The sequence below is a fragment of the Gobio gobio genome, assembly GCF_949357685.1.
Source record: "Gobio gobio genome assembly, chromosome: 15".
Classification (NCBI taxonomy): Eukaryota; Metazoa; Chordata; class Actinopteri; order Cypriniformes; family Gobionidae; genus Gobio; species Gobio gobio.
In genome coordinates, this window is record NC_137108.1 from 20,349,035 (window position 1) to 20,367,554 (window position 18,520).

An 18,520-nucleotide genomic window follows, 5' to 3' on the forward strand; every position below is an offset into this window, starting at 1 on the left:
GTGTCATAATTTCCACCACAAACCAAAAAATTAAGTCCAAATGGTTTTTTAAGCCTAGTACTTAGTTACCATGGAGACAACAGTGTCAGTGAAGTGCATTCTTGATCTGAAATAAGAGAAATTATGTGTAAAGAAAACAAAGAACATTCAAGGCAAATCTATTACAACTCTAATATTTTGATTGTGCCAATTCCAGTCAAGCTGCAATAGAAAGAAAGTGTGAAAATACTGCATTATGTGTATTTAGGAAGTGCTAGTTATGAAGTTAGCTTTAGTATTTTAAAGCTTTTATCAAAAATAATCTGGGTAACAAATGTTGTAATGTATGCGCATGTGCCCATTAATGATTTTCTGTTGTGACTTACTGAGGGCACATACATTTAAAGTAAATGGAGATAGATGATAGCTTATAACATTTTAAAAACCTTGACTTTGGGGGAATATCTCTGCTTACAGTGAGGACGGACACATTGAGTAATAATGAGTGTAATTAATTATTACAGGACTGTCTGTTAGGCTGAGGGCAAGAGAAGTCTAAAGGAAAGAGAACTAATTCTTTCACTCTCTGGAGGGTCATAAAATGCCTCCGACATTGAAGGTTGAGTTATTTTAGGGCAGGCCTAATTTACTACGCCTACTCTCATCTCCAGCTAATAATCTGAACCTCTCTCCAAAAAGACTTGAAATATTGAAATTAACTGCAATAACAAAATAAACAAAAAAAGTCTTTGCTGAGCCCTTTGTAATGTGTTGTAGCAAGATGTTATAGCAAAACTTTACTCCTTGTAAACAACACGGATGGAATGTTAGCGCTTATCAACAAGACAGGTGCGACCGACTGCATTCCATCTCAGTGTGAGATCTGTGATTCCCATTACCTCACATACTTGTTTTGACCCTGATAGCAGTAACAGACATTTCAGGGTGACATTGACCAGGTCCCATCATCCTCGGGGCCCAGGTCACCACGCTCTGTGATTGGACGGCCCTTTGTTCGGGCCTTTCATGTGCAGTGCACCTGCTTTGCCCCTCCCTTGAGCCGTCCTGGTGAGTTATGGGATAGCGGTGGATAGAAAGGCGTGAAATGAGAAATGTGAAGTTGCTTTAGGTTTCCACATGCTTTAGTCACACAAAGTGGTGCCTCTGTTTGGTGTCTAAAGCAGGACAGCAAAATACCTCAGATATGTGTGATTGACAGGAGGCTTCTGTATATTGTCCATGTTCTAATATGGTACGGTCTGATACAATTTCAGTGACAAGCAATTTTCCCATCCTTTCCTCAATGTCACACAATCAATTCAACAATTTTGTAATGTACTGCCCTGATGCTCAGGTGAAGAATAAAACATTTTAAAAGATAATTGCGACTTTCTCACAATTGTGTTTACATCCGGCATTTCTGACTTTTTTTCTCCGAATTCTGAGATATAAAGTCAGAATTGCGAGATATAAAGTCCAATTCTGAGGGGGAAGACTTTTTTCTCAATTGCGTGAAGTCGCAATTGTGAGAAAAAAAGTCAGAATTGCGAGACAAATAAGCGCAATTACATTTTTTTTTAATTCTGCGGCGGAAACAAGGTTCCATAGAAAACAATGCAAACGACAAAATTGATTTCTCAATGTTAACCCTTTAAGACCTAAGGGTATTTTTACAATTAATTTTCCGCCTGGTGTTATTTACTAAAAAAGCTTGTAAAACATCAACCCTGTTGTGCACAGACAATTGACACACCTCTTTTTTTTTCTTTTTGTAAGTTGCACTGTCAGTATATTTGTGTTGCATTGATGTCACCTGAATGTAAAAAAGTTATGGGACCATAAAGACAAATGAAAACATAAAACGGAAATTGAATCACTCAAATATTTATTGAAAACACACACAAATAAATAAAAGCTAAGCATATTTCCTCTGGAAAACAGTTTGTTCAAGTCTTTGGAGTCCTGGAACTCAGGAATAAACATGATAACTTATACAGAACCAAAACTATTTACATTTTTCCAAAAAAAGTCCAGTCGCTTTTGGCCTCTTTGGATTTTGGATATTTACTGGTGCCAAGCCTCAAAACAGTTCCTATCAGGAACTTCTCCTCAAACTTTTTCCTCAAACTTTCTCCACAAAACTACTAAAAAACTGCAGCGCCTCTCTCTCTCTCTCTCTCTCTCTCTCTCTCTCTCTCTCTCTCTCTCTCCTCACTACTAGCCGTGCGTCTCTCTCTATCCACAATAACAGAGCTGTGGTTCATGCGTAATGACGCACACCTACGTGGATGACGGATCAGCCTGTCATTGGTCAAACCCTCTTCCAAAATGGCAGCTAGCATCGCGCTAGCGGCAAAAATGACGGAAAATTTATAAATTATGGACATCAAGTGGATATATCTTGGATGTAAGCGTTTTGATTTATTGCTGAACAACTCCAAAAAGATGCACATGTTCCAGGCTGGATAGAAAACCTTCTGTAAAGGCTACAAAGACACCAAAGACACCCCCGTGATGGCTAGCTCGTTAGCTTTCTGCTGGAAAAAACGGTAAGAAAATCGATAAAAGTTTCATGAAATAATATAGATATTTATCGGAGGTGCCGTGTGACGTCGTGGGCGATGCCGTCGGGCTCTGAGGGTTAAGTGGTCTCTTAATTTTTTCCAGAGCTGTATATATTTTGCATAATTGTTTAATACAGTACATTTGTTTTACAGTAAACTTCTATAACTTTTTTACACTTTCAACAATAATCTACTGCGTCTCTAATAAACACAAGCAAATTCAGGAGGCAGAGGGTAAAAAAAACTAAACAAAAACAAAAAAACACAGGAAAACCAGGACGAGAGCCCTCAGGATTGCAGCGTAACACAAACAAGACTTCACAAAGAGTGAGTGAAAACACAGGGCATATATAGGCTATATATATATAGGTCTTGTGGACTTACAATGGCCGCTGCGTGCGCGTGTCCGTTAAGTCCACAAGACCGCAGGGTGTCCCATTTGTCATTTTAGGTCTCAGAAGGGTGCTCACGAGCGCCCCTTTGAGGTCGATATGCGCCCTTGATGCGCACTTCTGCTGAGCCTGCACTGGTGCGAGCTACGCAGCGGACTTCTTCCCGGCCGTCAAAGCGGCATTACGTCGTGAAAGTGCGGACTCAGAGGAAGACTGTGAGGGTTTAGGGTGCCATTTGGGACAGGGCCATAGGCAGAGCTTGACAGGATAATGACACACATCTGGAAGTAATCAAGCATATAGAGTCCAGGCAATGGGTTATGGGAAATGAAGTTCATGATCTGATAGCAAAGGATGCAGGAGGAGTGCCCTCTGGTGGAGATCATGGGCACTCCAGCTGGTGGTTGTGACATTTATTTGTATAGTGCTTTTTACAATACATATCCTTTATAGAAAAAGCACAATTCACAGTCAGTCGAAACAATTGCAGTCAATTTGTACAGCCAAATTAGTGACGCTGATATTTAAACCAACATTACATTTATACACCGTTTAAAAGTGATCATTTTAGACACAATATTGATGGTTTCTTTGTCTATTTGTGCTGTGCCAATGAAGCTCCAAAAAAAGCCACGGCAGAAATAACCGCTGCTCTATGAGTAACTCACAGTTGGTAGCATTACTGAATGAATCAGTGTTTTTAAATGAATTGCTTGAGTGAGTGATGCAATGACTCACTCCTTACAGCTGTCACTTGTATCATTCATTATCAGCCCCCTGCGTCCACAAATGCCAGACCCGTGTCAGTTAGTAAACATTGTGACATTTTTTTGTGGGCGGAGCTATGCTGGAGGCAGAACGATTCCCCTGATCGCTTCACTAACCAGCTAGCCCGCTAGCCAGCAAGTTTTTTTTGTCAGATGCAGAAGAAGGGCAACTTGTATTATGAGGGTCCTTGCCCACCCAGAAAATGATCTCCATTCAGGAAAGAGGTTGTGCAGCGTTATAATAGCTTTTTTGCAGAAGTGGTAAGACTGATGAACTGTAATTCATTGTGTGATGGCTGTACTATCGATACATTTTATTTGCATATTGTATCATCATCATACACTGATGAATTGATTTAATTGTATTTGTAGGATTATTTTAGCATTTTGCTGTGTAAGTGGAGGGTATTATTTATTTACTTTCTATATTCTCTTCCTGTTTTCTGGCTTGCCCTGTTGCTCGTTTGGATTGTTTGCCCGTGTGTTTGACGTTTTGACTGTTATATGGATTACGATTCTGGATTGTCCCAATAAAGCTGCAGTTGGATCTTCAACCGTGTCAGAGCAGTTTGAGACAAGTACCTTCAAAGACAGTATGCGATTTTGGGTGCAGCTACCATTTTTGGAATGAATCGGTTAAGTGGATGATTCAAACACACTTAAAATTGCAGTTACTTGTTTTGGTCCTAAATGAATCCATGTTTTGAATGAATTAGTTGAATGAATGATTCAGTGACTTGCTTATAACGACCTACTGGTGTAGCAATGTAACCTGAGGATAGAGTAACTATTGCAAAAATCCCCATCACTAATACACCCTATCAAATGGCCCTATCATACACCCAGCGCAATGCGACGCCAGGCACGACGACGCAAGTGTTTTTGCTAGTTTCAGCCCGACGCAGTTATCATTTTCACATCCAGCACCACATTGTTTAAAGGTCCCATGGCATGGCATTTTTCTATTATTTTATAATGTTTCCTGAGGTGTACTTCTATTGTTAGTATGACTTTTACATCATAAAATGTCATAATTTAGAAATAAAAGGCATTTTTTCTATACTGCTGTTTGCCCTGTGGCTGAATGCCCTGCTTCAAGAGGCGTGTCTGCTGTGAGACTTCAGTAAAAACGCCCACTGTTGTGATTGGCTGACATCTTTGCATTTTAAATGAGCGGAGGGGGCGTGGTTTAACGAGGCACGAGCAGGCACGAGCTGCTGCCAGAGAGACGGATGGACCTGAGTTCACTTCACATCAGTTCTCAGCATGTCTGAACTGTAGTAGTTACAGCATATACTTCAGGTTATTAGTCTATTTCTAGTCGGAGGGACTGTCACTCATGTCAGAAAGTTAGTAACTTTAGTAAATTATGGATCAGCGCTGACTGGAGACACGAACCGTTTAGAACGATTCAGTCCGATTTGGTGAACTGATTCGGTTCACTAAAAAGAACTGGTTCAAAAGAAAGATTGTTCGCGAACCGGACATCACTAATGTACCAGAGACGGAGCTCAGCGATTGCTAACAAAGTTATTTATAGTAACTACTGAGTTATGAGAGCGCTGTCAGTCAGCGCGAGTTTATTGTGTTTGAGTCCCAGTCACACCGAGTCCGTCTACATCATTATTACCAACTTTGTAACACATGCAAAGTACCATTACAGCTGTCGAGATGAACGAGTTAAAAGTAAGTGTTGATAATAGCATTATTTTTAAAATAAAATAAAAGCGTCAGTGACGCGCGTTGAGTACACAGCGCAAACAAAGACACAACAGCAGTAATCCTTTTTTCAAGAGTTTTATTTGTCACATACACAGTTATATACACAATATACAACTGGCAGTGAAATGTAAACAGGTCCGCTCCATGGACAGTGCAAATAACAGTTACAAGAAATTAAAATAGAAATAGAATAAAATTAGAATAAAAAGTATTAACATAAGTAGAATTATAAATAAATCAAGTAAAAGATAAAAATAGGAAATAAGATAAATAAAAATATAAAAAATATGTGGATATGATAAGTGAGATAAACTGTAGACTTAAAAATAAGTGGTTAACATAAAATATATATATATGTATATATAAAGAAGTATAATGTGCTAGGTTTATTACAGGTTGTTACGCAGTAACAATAGGAAAGTAAAGTGCAGTGCAATTGCAGTATGTGGATGTTAATGTTAAAAAACCGTATGTTTATGCGTGTGCGGGGTGAAGTGAAGTCACGTGACTGAGTTCAGGAGTCTGATGGCCTGGGGGAAGAAACTCCTCCTGAGTCTTTCAGTCTTTGCCATCAGGCTACGGAAGCGCTTACCAGATGGCAGCAGGGTGAAGTGAGAGTTTGCAGGGTGATTAATGTCTCTGATGATTTTGGTAGCTCTACCTCTGCAGCGTTTGGTGTAGATGTCCTGCAGAGACGGGAGAGCTGAGCCTGAGATGCGCTCGGATAAGCGCACCACTCTTTGCAGGGCTTTGCAGTCGTGACTGGTGCTGTTCCCGTACCACGCTGTGATGCACTGAGTCAGGACACTTTCTATCGCCCCTCGATAGAAAGTTTTCAGGATGGCTGGTGAAACCCTGAATTTCCTCAGCTGGCGCAGGTGGTACAGTCTTTGCCTGGCTTTTTTCACCTGTGTCTGGATGTGTGTAGTCCAGGTCAGATCCTCGGAGATGTTCACACCCAGGTATTTGAAGCTGCTCACTCTCTCTACCGGTGTCCCGCTGATCATGAGAGGGGAGTATGACCGATGCTGTCTCTTCCTGAAGTCCACAATCAGTTCTTTGGTCTTGTTAACATTCAGAGAGAGACAGTTGTCCTGGCACCATGATGTCAGTTGCTCCACTTCGTCCAAGTATGCCGTCTCATTGTTGTTGGAGATGAGACCCAGGACAACAGTATCATCAGCAAACTTGATGATCGAGGTGGAGCTGTGTGTGGACAAACAGTCATGGGTGTAGAGAGAGTAGAGCAGGGGACTCAGCACACAGCCCTGTGGAGCTCCAACACTCAGGGTGATGGAGGTGGAGGTGAACTGGCCTACTTTCACCGCCTGGGGTCTGCCAGTGAGGAAATCTTCAATCCAGAGGCAGAGAGAAGAATTCAGGCCTAGATCCAGGAGTTTGTGTGTTAGCTTAATGGGAACTATGGTGTTAAAGGCTGAGCTATAGTCAATAAATAGCAACCTGACATAGTTCCCACTTTTGCTGTCGATGTGAGTGAGGCAGGAGTGAAGGACGTGAGAAATGGCATCTTCAGTCGATCTATTGGGACGATAGGCAAACTGAAGAGGGTCCAAAGTGTCAGGAATGGAGGAGCAAATGTTGTTTTTAATGAGTCTCTCAAAGACCTTCATGACTAAAGATGTGAGAGCCACTGGACGATAGTCATTTAAGCAAGAGGGTTTACTGATCTTAGGTACAGGGATGATGGAGGATCGTTTGAAGGAGGTGGGGACAACAGATGTAGCAAGGGACTCGTTGAATATGGATGTAAAGAGCCCTGCGAGCTGATCAGCACAGGACCGCAGAACACGACCTGAAATACCATCCGGCCCAGCAGCTTTCCTGACATCCACACGTTTGAGTGCCCTCCGAACCTCGTCCTCCGAGACAGAGATCACGTGACCGTTGCTGCTCTGAGGGACTCTCTCTGACGCGTCACTCGCCGGAGTCGCGCTGCCGCGATTACCATCAAAGCGAGCGTAGAAAGAGTTTAACTCGTTCACCAGTAACGGATCAGCTCTCACCTCTGCAGAGGATTTAGTTCCAAAAGCACAGATGGATCTCAGTCCCTGCCACATCCGCCGGGAGTCGTTGAGTTGGAAATGAGATTCCACTCTGTCTTTATAGCGGAGTTTTGCGGCTTTAACGGCGCGCTGGAGGGCGTAACATGAAGCTTTGTACTCCCTCATATCCCCCGTTAGGAGACCGGCATTGTAAGCGGTGGTGCGCGAGTTTACTGCAGTGCGAATTGAACTGTCCACCCACGGTTTCTGATTAGGGAAGGACGTTATAGTTAATGTTTGTGTGGCTTGCTCTGTCAGTGTGTTAATAAAGCAGAGCGCCACTTCTGTGAACTCGCTGACGTCTTCAGAACTCGCGCGGAACATGTCCCAGTCGACGTCATCAAGAGCTGCCTGGCTGTAGCGTGATCTCTGAATGGGATGACCAGCGTTTGACTTCCCTCCTCACCGGGGGCTCTTGAACGAGCCTTTGTTTATATTCCGGTGTGAGGAAAATGGCGGCATGGTCCGATTTGCCAAAAGCTGGCTGTGAACGAGCTTTGTAGGCGTTCTTAAACGGAGAGTAGCAATGATCCAGTGTGTTTGCTCCTCGTGTGGGACAGGAGACATGCTGGTGAAAGTTTGGCAATACTTTCTTTAGGTTTGCTTTGTTAAAATCACCCGCGACGATGAAAGCAGCGTCGGGGTGTTTGTTTATGAAGCCGCTGGTCACATCATGGAGGGCAGATAAAGCCAGCCCCGTGTCTGCTTGTGGTGGAATATAAACGGCAGTGGTGATGACCGAGGAAAACTCCCTCGGCAGGTAGAAAGGCCGGCAAATGATAGTTAAATGTTGCAACTGTGTCACTCCACGAATGTAATCCAGTTTATTGTGGGGAAAGCTGGCTAGCCCGGATATGCTCACGCTTACCCCCCTTCTGCTTAATCTCACGCCGCGTTTGGTGCCTCCGCTGTGGGCCAGATGCAGTACTGGGGGTCGGGGATGTAGAAGGCCACCGGCCAGTGCAGCCCGAGCTTCGGCGTGTGTGAGGTTTATCTCTAAAGATGTTGAGCATAAACTCATGACTGTATGCACATTTTAGAACCGATAGACGCGACGAGGACGTACAAAAACACTGACTCACAAGATAGAAAACACGAAAACACCGTTCTGTCGGGAGAGAGAGAAGCCGCAGTGTGTGCACGAATAATAAATAATTAGCTACACATCAGAAATCACTGATCACAGATCAGAAGGAACTGAAAAAAGACTTCTGTTTTCATTTGTACATCCAAACACTGAGAAACTGCGAGCGTTCACTCGTTCACACGCAATGATCTCTTGAGCGTTTGCATGGGTGTGACAGATTCTCTGGGCGGGGGAAAGGGAGGAAACCGCTCCTGCTTGGACGTCAAACCAGGAGACTTCAGGATTGGCTCGTCTGGCCTGTCATTTTCTCAAAGGCAGAGAAAGACAGCCAGAACTCGGGTTTACACCGATCAACATTTCTATCCACTTGGGGACAATATTCAGGTTAGGGGAACTCATATTAATGTTGAAAAACCTCATAAAATGAAAATTTCATGCCATGGGACCTTTAAATAGCAAATGCACTCGAGCCCATCTGTTTGCCCATGGGTGTGCTGGTCTGAAAACGAGGTATGTCCAGGCACATTGTTGGTGCGTTGCTATTTTGAGGCAAATTAAATCGACTGTGCCATTGACCAACAACAACCTGGTCTAAAGTCAATAGCGCAGTATTTTTGTGTTATTTAAAGGGCATGTTAGTAATGTGTGCCTATATAAACCATTTTTCAGTTAGTAAACATTGTGACGTTTTTTTGTGGGCTGGAGGCAGCTGGAGGCAGAACGATTCCCCTGATCGCTTCACTAACGCTAGCCAGCACGATTTTTTTAAGTGAGCTTGTTTATAAACAATGACTGGAGTTATTGTATCTGAATATGTAAGGTCACTCTCTGTTCGGGACCGTTACTGTCATTTTAAAAAGTTAACTTTAACGGACGGAACCAGATTGACCGACCCCGTACACGTTCACTCAATGGATGGACGATCTGACAGCAATACCTCCGCTTGAGCCATTACACCCAGGTCCGGCCCGCGGCATAGGCGGAATAGGCAAATGCTTATTTTTACCTTAAAATTTATGCAAGCAGCTGTTCTGGGTATCCTGTCAGTTTTTTATAAACACATATCACTTTTTTAATAGCGTGAGGTTTTTACTCTACATTTGTGCAGTTTTAAGGGGATAAAGGGCATTTTTTAAATGTATTTTCCGAAATTAGTAATGATATTTATATACAGGTTTATTTAAAATAGCATCATTTTTTGTAAAATTCACATTAAATATCTAAATTTCTCAGTTTAGGCTACTTCATGGTGAAAACATGAATGTGCATAGTTTAGATTGTTAGATGCCTATAAATATGTGCTAAATGGACACGTATAAGACTTAAAATGCACAGATTTAACAGATGAGTTTTGTGTCGTACGATCCGAAGTTCTGCCTAGGCAGCGCCTGCACACACACTCACTCCAGTCTGCTCGTTTTATTGCGTTTAACCACAGCTGTCGTCGTTTTTTTTGTCTGTCAGTAGTAGCAGGTATGCGGTAAAATTTCAATTTGGAGCCTGTACTCCGTCGATTCTGGCACCCAAAATCACAAAAAAAGATGACATTTTGAGCTCCGACTCTGTGCTGGTTTGTATTGGCCGCCTCCAGTTTTTCCAGCTAACGCTGTGACGTAATTGTGACGTCGGCGCAAAAAGGGTCTATAGGCGCGTGCACAACGCACTTACACTATGCTTGTTACACACACAGGGACGCGCACACAAACATTTTTCAATATTAAAAATAAAAGAAATCCTCTCTGGAGAAGCTTAGTCTTTCCGCTTGCAAATTCCTCCATGTAAATAGCGAATCCGCCTGCAAGTGCCACTGGCTTTTAAAGGAATGGGAGATGAGACTGTTTTACTGCACGTTACACCCAAAACACACCCATGACTCATTAAGAGACTAGATACAACCCTTTTGGACCATGTGCCTGGCACACCGACCATTTTTTCCGTCGTTAAACTGGATTCAGTGGATTCAGACTCACCCTAAGTGCACCTGCGCCATGAGCTTCAGACCATGCGCTCAGATTGTTAAAATAGGGACCAGGGAATCATTCTGGAAGGTGTCATGCCAGTAGGACACACATTTTGTCATTAGTTTGGCTTCTATTTTGACATTTCATTGGTCCAAAATCCTATACTTCATAATTTAAACATGTAATATCTTCTGATTGGCTGAATTTTGCGTTGCTAAAACATTCCTCGATTAACTTGCTTTGTCTTTTACTTTGTTAATCTTAATTTGTCTGTCTGATCTATACATGGTCTTTTATATTTGCATTTTTATTTTAGTACATTTTATATTTATAATTTTTATAGTAGTCATTTATAGTATGTTTTCTAGAGGAGTTTGTGGCACTGTTCGCATGTATTTTACAGTAAATCTTTGCAACAGGTAGGCTATAATAAAGTCTTTCCATTTCTCTTAGTCTTCTGTTTTTCTTTTTCTCTTGTCATCTGCAGCTTGATGATAAGGCTGATAAAGGCGATGGAGTTTCTATTTTAAGCCTTGCCACAGTCCTTCTGGCCAGGGATGCAGCTAGTGGCTCTGATGTCATGTTTGCTTCTGCAGCTGCATCTTTTTGATTCTGTTTGTAGTGCAAAGTCAACAAATCTCATAGTTACCTCAGTGGAGACTGTTGCTTTTTTCACCACTTCTGTCTAAAAGAGAGCAAGAGAGAGAGAACAAAGATGAGAGGTTTACAGCTTGTTAGTGTGGCTGACATTGCAGTGGTTTAGTTGGAAAGACCAGGGCGGAACTAGATCTGGGATGAAAGGAGCGGTTAGGCTCTCTGAAACCACTCCTAAACACAGCATGTGGCGCATATGCGTGACTGTGTCTATGCATAAACGCTCACTTCCTTTTGTAAATGGTGAATTGAGATGGCAGTAAAACAAAAAAAGCAAGATTTAATCATTAAAGTTTTTTTTTTTATTTAAATGACTTTTTCCGACCAAAATTCTAAATATAAAGTGGCCCCAAAATTATTTGGACGTTTCTTGATTTTGTTTTTACTAGAATAGATTTTCATGTTTGAATGTAAAAAAAAAAAATTCTGACTTTATAACTTACAATTCTGACTTAATAACTTGCAATTCTGACTTTATATCTTGCAGTTCTGACTTTATAACTCACAATTCTGACTTTATATCTCGCAATTCTGACTTTATATCTCGCAATTCTGACTTTATATCTCGCAATTCTGACTTTATAACTCACAATTCTGACTTTATATCTCACAATTCTGACTTTATATCTCGCAATTCTGACTTTATATCTCGCAATTCTGACTTTATAACTCACAATTCTGACTTTATATCTCGCAATTCTGACTTTATAACTCACAATTCTGACTTTATATCTTGCAGTTCTGACTTTATAACTCACAATTCTGACTTTATATCTCGCAATTCTGACTTTATAACTCGCAGTTCTGACTTTATAACTCACAATTCTGACTTTATATCTCGCAATTCTGACTTTATATCTCGCAATTCTGACTTTATAACTCACAATCCTGACTTTATATCTCGCAATTCTGACTTTATATCTCGCAATTCTGACTTTATATCTCGCAATTCTGACTTTATATCTCGCAATTCTGACTTTATATCACGCAATTCTGACTTTATATTAAGCAATTCTGACTTTATATTATGCAATTCTGACTTTATATCTCGCAATTCTGACTTTATAACACGCAATTCTGACTTTATAACTTGCAATTCTGACTTTATATCTCGCAATTCTGACTTTATATCTCGCAATTCTGACTTTATAACTCACAATCCTGACTTTATATCTCGCAATTCTGACTTTATATCTTGCAATTCTGACTTTATATCTCGCAATTCTGACTTTATATCTCGCAATTCTGACTTTATATCACGCAATTCTGACTTTATATTAAGCAATTCTGACTTTATATTATGCAATTCTGACTTTATATCTCGCAATTCTGACTTTATAACACGCAATTCTGACTTTATAACTCGCAATTCTGACTTTATATCTCGCAATTCTGACTTCATATCTCGCAATTCTGACTTTATAACTCACAATTCTGACTTTATATTATGCAATTCTGACTTTATATCTCGCAATTCTGACGTTATAACACGCAATTCTGACTTTATAACACGCAATTCTGACTTTATATCTTGCAGTTCTGACTTTATAACTCACAATTCTGACTTTATATCCCACAATTCTGACTTTATAACACGCAATTCTGACTTTATATCTTGCAGTTCTGACTTTATAACTCACAATTCTGACGTTATAACTCACAATTCTGACTTTATATCTCGCAATTCTGACTTTATATCTCGCAATTCTGACTTTATATCACGCAATTCTGACTTTATATCTCGCAATTCTGACTTTATATTACGCAATTCTGACTTTATATCTCGCAATTCTGACTTTATAACACGCAATTCTGACTTTATAACACGCAATTCTGACTTTATATCTCACAATTCTGACTTTATAACTCGCAATTCTGACTTTATAACGCAATTCAGACTTTATATCTCGCAATTCAGACATTATATCTCGCAATTCTGACTTTATAACTCGCAATTCTGACTTTATATCTCGCAATTCAGACTTTATATCTTGCAATTCAGACTTTATATCTCGCAATTCTGACTTTATAACTCGCAATTCTAACTTTATAACACGCAATTCTGACTTTATATCTCGCAATTCTGACTTTATAACACGCAATTCTGACTTTATAACGCAATTCAGACTTTATATCTCGCAATTCAGACTTTATAACTCGCAATTCTGACTTTATAACTCGCAATTCTGACTTTATATCTCGCAATTCTGACTTTATATCTCATAATTCAATTTATATCTTGCAATTCAGACTTTATATCTCACAATTCTGACTTTATAACTCGCAATTCTAACTTTATAACTCGCAATTCTGACTTTATAACACGCAATTCTGACTTTATATCTCGCAATTCAGACTTTATATCTCGCAATTCTGACTTTATAACTCGCAATTCTGACTTTATAACTCACAATTCTGACGTTATAACTCACAATTCTGACTTTATATCTCGCAATTCTGACTTTTTATCACGCTATTCTGACTTTATATCACGCAATTCTGACTTTATATCTCGCAATTCTGACTTTATATTACGCAATTCTGACTTTATATCTCGCAATTCTGACTTTATAACACGCAATTCTGACTTTATAACACGCAATTCTGACTTTATAACACGCAATTCTGACTTTATATCTCACAATTCTGACTTTATAACTCGCAATTCTGACTTTATAACGCAATTCAGACTTTATATCTCGCAATTCAGACTTTATATCTCGCAATTCTGACTTTATAACTCGCAATTCTGACTTTATATCTCGCAATTCAGACTTTATATCTTGCAATTCAGACTTTATATCTTGCAATTCTGACTTTATAACTCGCAATTCTAACTTTATAACACGCAATTCTGACTTTATATCTCGCAATTCTGACTTTATAACACGCAATTCTGACTTTATAACGCAATTCAGACTTTATATCTCGCAATTCAGACTTTATATCTCGCAATTCTGACTTTATAACTCGCAATTCTGACTTTATAACTCGCAATTCTGACTTTATATCTCGCAATTCTGACTTTATATCTCACAATTCTGACTTTATATCTCACAATTCACTTTATATCTTGCAATTCAGACTTTATATCTCACAATTCTGACTTTATAACTCGCAAATTCTAACTTTATAACTCGCAATTCTGACTTTATAACACGCAATCCTGACTTTATATCTCGCAATTCTGACTTTATATCTCACAATTCAGACTTAATATCACGCAATTCTGACTTTATATCCCGCAATTCTGACTTTATATCTCGCAATTCTGACTTTATATCTCGCAATTCTGACGTTATATCTCACAATTCTAACTTTATAACACGCAATTCTGACTTTATATCTCGCAATTCAGACTTTATAACTCGCAATTCTGACTTTATATCTTGCAATTCTAACTTTATAACTCGCAATTCTGACTTTATTACATGCAATTCTTACTTTATATCTCGCAATTCAGACTTTATATCTCGCAATTCTGACTTTATAACACGCAATTCTGACTTTATATCTCGCAATTCTGACTTTATATCTCGCAATTCTGACTTTATAACACGCAATTCTGACTTTATATCTCGCAATTCAGACTTTATATCTCGCAATTCTGACTTTATATCTTGCAATTCTAACTTTATAACTCGCAATTCTGACTTTATAACACGCAATTCTTACTTTATAACTCGCAATTCTGACTTTATATTACGCAATTCTGACTTTATATTTCACAATTCAGACTATATCTTGCAATTCTGACTTCATAACTTGAAATTCTGACTTTATATCTTGCAATTCAGACTTTATATCTCGCAATTCAGACTTTATATCTCGCAATTCTGACTTTATAACACGCAATCCTGACTTTATGTCTCGCAATTCTGACTTTATATCTCGCAATTCTGACTTTATATCTCGCAATTCTTTTTTTATAACTCGCAATTCTGACTTTATATCTCGCAATTCTGACTTTATATTATGCAATTCTGACTTTATATCACGCAATTCTGACTTTATATCTCGCAATTCTGACTTTATAACTCGCAATTCTGACTTTATATTACGCAATTCTGACTTTATATCTCGCAATTCTGACTTTATAACACGCAATTCTGACTTTATAACACGCAATTCAGACTTTATATCTCGCAATTCAGACTTTATATCTCGCAGTTCTGACTTTATAACTCGCAATTCTGACTTTATAACTCGCATTTCTGACTTTATATCATGCAATTCTGACTTTATATCTCGCAATTCTGACTTTATAACTCGCAATTCTGACTTTATAACACGCAATTCTGACTTTATATCTCGCAATTCTGACTTTGTAACTCGCAATACTCACTTTTTATCTTGCAATTCTGACTTTATACCACGCAATTCTGACTTTACAACACAATTACAAGTTTATATCTCACAATTCTGAGAAAAGAAGTCAGATATTGGAGTTATAAAGTCAGAATTGCGAGATTTAAAGTCAGAATTGTGAGTTATAAAGTCAGAATTGGGAGATAAAGTCGCAATTATCTTTGAAAAGGTTTTTTTCCGTTGCAGAAACAAACTTCCATATCCCCAGTCTATATTATATAATACAATATAAAACCAATGAAAGTTGAAAGAAATATAAATGCTTTTATACGCTAGTTAAAATAACCTCATCACTTGATTTAAAATCATTTCAAAAATCGCTCAGAAAAGTGACGTTATCTCTGTGAAGACTCTACATTTGTTTGCAGATGCCATTTGGTTTGGTATTTTTTTATGTAATGCAAAAACATCCATATATTTATTAAGGTGACTCAACTTTCCAAATATTTTATTGTCATTCATTTTTACATGATTGGACTATTTAGCCTATATTACAAATTCTATTACTATATTACTGTGAAGACTTTTAGATGTATGTACCATATGGTATGTATAATTGTCTTATCTCAGGATTAGGTAGCAATTTTTATTGTGCTGTGCAATTGTGTGCTTTATAACAGTACTTAAGATATTCTTTATTTGTGTTGAGCCTTTTGTGAAGGGAGAGAAAAGAGGGATCAAGAAGAATAAATTATGCAAAAAAGGGATGGGGTAAATGTGCTCTCTAGAATCATTCTGTGGGAGGTTATGGCACTGTGAGCTTCTGGCCAAATGTGTGGGCTGACCTGATGTGCCCTCTGATCTGTATCCCACTCCTCATAACAGGCTTCTGGGAGCTCCTCTGACAATTAATAATGAAGACCCGCTACTCCCACACAGCATCACAGGGATAACGAGAAAAGAGAAACGAGAGAAAAGAGAGAAAGGCAAAAGAGTTTGAAGAGATTTAGAGAAAGAGAAATGTTCCCTGTAGAGTCATTTTTAAAAGTATAATGATTATTCAGATTCACAGTTAATACACATTCCAAACACTGTATTCAGAACCAGGACAAATTGACAAATGTTCATGAAGAACAGCAAGTGACCTGAACCACTCTGAAACCGATCAAACTAATATTAATGTTTTTAAATATTAATTTGCCTATATTAATATTGTACAACAATATTCTACAGTTCAATTATTATTGTTAATAATAATAATAATAAATGTAATGGCAAAATATTATTATACACAATATAGTATACTTTTAATGTTATTATTACATGCATTGTTAATACAAATGAAAACGAAATATCTGTTTTTAGATATTAATTATATTCATATTGTACAACAATATTCTAGAGTTCAATTATTTTTGTTAATAATAATAATACATTAAATGGCAAAATATTAATATACACAATATAGTATTATTTTATTATTATTAACATTATTATTATATGCAAAACTGTAAATATCTGTTTTAAGATATTAATTATATTAATATTGTACAACAATATTCCACAGTTCAATTATTATTGTTAGTAATAATAATAATAAATTGAATGTCAAAATATTATTGTACACAATATAGTATACTTTTATTATTATTATTACATGCATTGTTAGTAGAAATTAAAATTGTACTATACTATAGACTAGTATATTATAAAATAATACAATAACTACAATATAATATTAATACAATATATTCAAGTGGCCTGTATTCCAAAAAACTTTGGGCGGAGAGCAGTTTGATAATAATTTTATATACCACACCTATATATATATATTAGTGGTGGGCATAGATACATTTTTTTTAATCTAGATTAATCTCACTGTAATCTTGGAATTAATCTAGATTATAATGGCTCATTTGAATTCTGCCGAAGGCATTCAGAATATTTGTGCTCGTAAGTGATCGTTTGTCTTTTTGTAGTTTGAATAATAAATAACTTCAGTCCCTTTAAGACCTGACGCACGCATGGATCCCAAACACTGTTCCTGTGAGTTGGTTACGACTGTGTTAACGTTAAAACTCACCAAGATGGGCATTGAGACATTTTTGAGTGTATTTAACCATTAATAAGCTGGAAAAAGGAGCTCATTTTTGCACTTGTATGTCAGAGTATGCACTTGTATGCTTGTAATATTGTAATATTTGTATATTTATATAATATTAATATTGTTAAGATTCTCCCATTGTATTATTATTATTATTATTATTATTATTATTATTATTATTGTTGTTGTTTTATACAAAATACAATTTAATATTGTGGCCTATATTACAACAAACAAAAAAAAAAGAAAAGGAAAAAAGTTAAATTGAGCAAAAAGAGGTCTTAGCTCAGTTTTAAGGCCAGAGATAGTGTACAAAGAGAACTTTTCACTTTGGTTTATTCTGGTTTATTTAAAAAGACTTTCATTCTGAAAAAGCTAAATTTTCACTCTGCTGTCAAGCAAACATGAGTCACCCTCCTTCGAGAATGTCATTTATTCTTCTCTGAGAAAAAGAAAAGAAAAGAAAAACAGGAAAATTTTGTCATCTGTTTTGTTCATTGTGCTGTATACTTCTCTCTGGGACATTTCTCTATAGGAAACCCGATTCACCCTGGTCATGGAAAGTCACAATGGCGTAAGTAGCAACATCCAAGACAATAGCAGTCAAGGAAATCTACCTTTTCCTTTGTTGCAATGTATAATTTCCTGTTTTTCTCCAACCTTTTGCGCATATACTGAGACGGGATCAGTTTTGATCAATGCTGAACTGAGTTTTCCTGAGAGCTTTTCCCTAAATGCAGAGGTAGAATCTGATTTACTGAGTAAAATGAAACATAAGCTAGTATGTAAGAAGTGTCCTCAGATCAGTTACTTTTATTGGACTCGTGCTACTGTATATGGTGAGTTTCTAAAAATGGAGTTCAGAAAGTGAAGTTCCTTTGACGTCTTCATTGTTTTTGCTTTTTGTCCATTGATTTCA

At 38.0% G+C, this 18,520-nt stretch overlaps 2 protein-coding genes across 3 annotated transcripts in view; one reads left to right on the forward strand and one right to left on the reverse strand.

Annotated features, from left to right (window-relative positions):
* Window positions 1-8,760, reverse strand: part of gtf3c6 (general transcription factor IIIC, polypeptide 6, alpha) — a 1,355,101-nt gene extending 1,346,341 nt beyond the window's left edge. Inside the window, exons 1-2 of the mRNA XM_079837554.1 lie at window positions 8,298-8,760; window positions 4,633-5,485 (exon numbers count right to left, since the gene is read on the reverse strand). The gene's annotated coding sequence lies outside the window, so the exon portion shown is untranslated. The remainder of the gene's footprint in view (window positions 1-4,632; window positions 5,486-8,297) is intronic.
* Window positions 1-18,520, forward strand: part of hdac9b (histone deacetylase 9b) — a 98,568-nt gene that overhangs the window by 8,209 nt on the left and 71,839 nt on the right. The gene's annotated exons all lie outside the window — the stretch shown is intronic.